The following is a 3,985-nucleotide window of genomic DNA, read 5'->3' on the forward strand; positions in this document are numbered from 1 at the left end:
GCTACGACTTTGTACCCTTCTTTTACCAGGCTCCCTTCTCCTCCGACCTGACCCCGCTGGACTACTTTGTTTGGTCACACGTCGAGAACATCACCAACATGACCTCCCACAACATCAAAGCCAGCCTGATTTCCGCCATCCGCCGAGTATTCGCTGAACTCTCGCTGGCACTTATGGAAAAGACACGCTCCCAGTTCCGAACTCGTATCAAGGCGGTGATTGAGGCTGAAGGCGGCTACATTGAGTAGATGTCAGCTCTACTACATAATCAAGTTACCCGAATTGATTTTTTCAATAAAAGTTTAAAAATAAAACTGTAGTATTTTTTTTCTTTTGGGCGACAAATTAATCCTATAAGAGACTTCTTGGCCTTCGGGCCAAGATCAAAGTGTAGTATCTGTTTGTTTTTAAATGATACACTTCAATTTATTGTTCTCTCTCAGTGGAGAAGCAATCCTTCACGACTGAGACAATTTTTAATTTTTGTTCCTTTTCTCCACTTTAAAAAAACCGACCCTGGTGTCTAACTCTGTCCCGTGGGGAGACATTGTAAATAAGTACCCTATAGTTGTTATAGTAATTGCATTAGTATTAGTATAAGTGGAGAATTTTTTATAGGTAGGAATATCGCTGTCCCATGACCCCAGTTGAAGTGTTCCATTGTTTTCTCTTCTGGCGAAAATGTTGGCCCTGATCTACGTTGTACACCCATACCAACGCACCGGCCAATGCCGCACCTACAATATCTAAGTTATCGAATATACCTCCTCCCATTCTCACTTTCTTCATCCGACGGTGTCTCTACGCGCCAGTGTGTGGGCAGGCATATATCACTTGGCCAGACTCAAGGCCACGTCAGTCACACGACGCTTCGCAGACCTCGTGCGCACTGCCACCACTTCACCTCCTGCTAATGGTACGCCTACCCGTCGACCTTCAGGCTGGTTACCAAACCAGATAACATTTCAGTAGCTACTTCTACAGTTTATATATATATATATATATATATATATATATATATATATATATATATATATATATATGTGTGTGTGTGTGTGTGTGTGTGTGTGTGTGTGTGTGTGTGTGTGTGTGAATTACGTATATTTATACGCATGAATATAAATATATTCATGTATATATATATATATATATATATATATATATAATACACAAATATTATACATATATATGTATACACATACACACATATCTATACATACAGACAAATATTACACACACACATATATATATATACATATACACACACACATATATGCAAGCATCCACACATATATATATGCACACACCCACACACACATATATACACACACATATATATACACACACACCCACACCAACACACAGATATATATACACACATCCACATATATATACACACATACACACCCACACCCTCACACACACCCACACATATACACACACACACCCACACACACATATATATACCCCCCCCACATATATACACACCCACACACATATATATACACGCACACCCACCCACATATATATACACACCCACATATATATACACACCCACATATATATACACACCCACATATACACACACACACACATATATATACACCCACCCACATATACACACACACACATATATACACACACCCACATATACACACACATATATATATATTAGCAAAAGTACCCGTCGTTGACTAGGTTCAAAAACAGCCTACAGAAAATCGACTCTGATTAATGAAAGTATGATAGGTTATAAAATGGAAGGGTTGTAAAGCGATAGGTTCGAATTTGGGGGTATCAAAAGCAAAGCAAAATATGATGAAAGTAAAAATAAAATAGATAAACCCCATAATTTATTATACCATACATGTTCACACTGAAACACTTATCATAATATTCTGTGGATCTATATTAAAAAAACCTTGTTAAACTTTGTGACATATTTCCATTCTATGGAGGTCAGGCGCGAACGAACACCCCCTAATTTTATTATACCATATTTCTTCAAACAGAAACATAATTATCAAAGTATACTTACGCAGATAGATATGAAAAGTCTTTATTAAAGTTTGTGCCTATTTTCATTCTATGGAGGCCAGGCGCCAACGCAGACCCCATAATTTTATTATACCATCCCTATATAAGTTAAAACATACTTATCTAAGTATTCTTATGTACATTTATATCAAAAACCCTTGTAAACGTGTTTTTTTTTTAATTTTTAATTTTTTATTTCCATACTTTGTGGACTAGGCGCGTACGCAGACCCCATAATTTTTATGAACCACCGTTCTGCCAGATCAAACATACCCATTCCTGCGTCTCGATACATCTTCTATCATTATATATAATCAGTTTTTTAAAATAGCTAACCATATAGGATCCTATTCGTGACCAGACACACACATACCTTATATATATATATATATATATATATATATATATATATATATATATATATATATATATATATATATATATATATAAAGGAAAATATTTTCCCAAATCTCGAAGGTTGGAGATGATAGGAATTGAATTCAATTATCGTCGAAATTTTTTTAAAAAAATCCACATAAAATTTAAAAGCAATAAAAAATAATACGTAAATCCATCTAACATCTCGTGACCGTTAACGCGCTCGATCGTAGCACATATGGTCTGAGGTGCATATCATACAACCGGCTAGCCAAGCTGACGAGCGGTAGTACCGCGAAACACGTGTTCGTAGATTACTGTTTTATAAGTAAAATAATAAATAAATAAATATTATTTGTTTATTTGTTTACGTCCAAAAAATATGGGCGACCGTTGTAAGGAAAAGAATTTTCCCAGATCTTCAAGGTTGGAGACGCTAGTAATTGAATTCAGTTATCGTTAAAAAAAAATTAACAAAACATCGATATATAATATATAAATGACTATATGTCTGACTGTCTGTCTGCCTGCCCGCCTCCCTATTTTCAAAAAGGGTCAAAATTGAAAAAAAGAAAATCGTTAAACATTTTGTATATTTACATTAATTTATTTTTAATTTTTAATCAATTCATATGCGTGTCATGTTGATACAGTGGTAACGTCACCAGCTTTGAATGCCAGATTTCCAGTTTAGCTGATGACACCCAAATACATTTTTTTTTTTACTTTTGAAATCACGACTAAAATATCATATTTAAACGTATTTTACGTCCGGGCAAAACCAGGTGCTCCGCCGCTAGTTGGATAAAAAAAAAACTGCATATTAAGTAAGAACACTATTATGTAATGAGATGAAATTAATAAAATAATAAAAAAAAATAGAATAGAAAAACAACTGACCAATGGCCACTTGTTCCACACAATACACACAGAATTGTTATTATTTTGTTAAAATGTATATTTGGTAATGGTGATGGAAGGATTCATATTTTTTTCCGATTCCGATACAATTATCGATTCCATATTAAATTCTCGATTCCGATTCTTAATAAATCTCTAAATATTTAACTATAAAATTATTATTATTTTCCTGATTATCGTAACAACACATGTTTAATGTGCACATATTTTCTTAAACGTAAAAAACACACTTGCGGGATTGATTCCTTTAAAGCTTTTAGCTTTACTGGGCGTTCTTTAGTTAATAATGAAGACAAGGAAAGGCAGTCTCATTTTAACATTCAATAAATAACTTTATTTGTTATCTTCGTTAGTAGCTTTGGTAGAACAGAGAAACGGGTTAGTGGAAGAGTCCAGTGTTCGTGTGCGCTTGTATTTAATTTACAGGTCCACCTTCCTTTTGTCGGGGGCCTAAATAAACAATTAAAAGAAGTAAAACCACCAAAACTGTACCCAAACAGTAATTCTTCCTCCCTCTTTTCAGAAGAAAAATCGCTCATGGAATCTGAGGACTAACAAAAAAAAGAAGGGAGTTACGAGATTTTTTTTTTACATAGGCATCGCCACTTATCAAGGCCAAGAGGCCACTCGAGGATAAGGGTTAAAGAGT

At 34.7% G+C, this 3,985-nt stretch overlaps 1 pseudogene; it reads left to right on the forward strand.

The window, feature by feature from the left end:
* The first annotated feature begins 357 nt into the window (after positions 1-357).
* Positions 358-516, forward strand: LOC145269978 (U2 spliceosomal RNA; annotated as a pseudogene).
* The last annotated feature ends 3,469 nt before the right edge of the window (positions 517-3,985 follow it).

Source organism: Euprymna scolopes, chromosome 45, assembly GCF_053919585.1.
Source record: "Euprymna scolopes isolate OS-2025 chromosome 45, ASM5391958v1, whole genome shotgun sequence".
NCBI lineage: Eukaryota > Metazoa > Mollusca > Cephalopoda > Sepiida > Sepiolidae > Euprymna > Euprymna scolopes.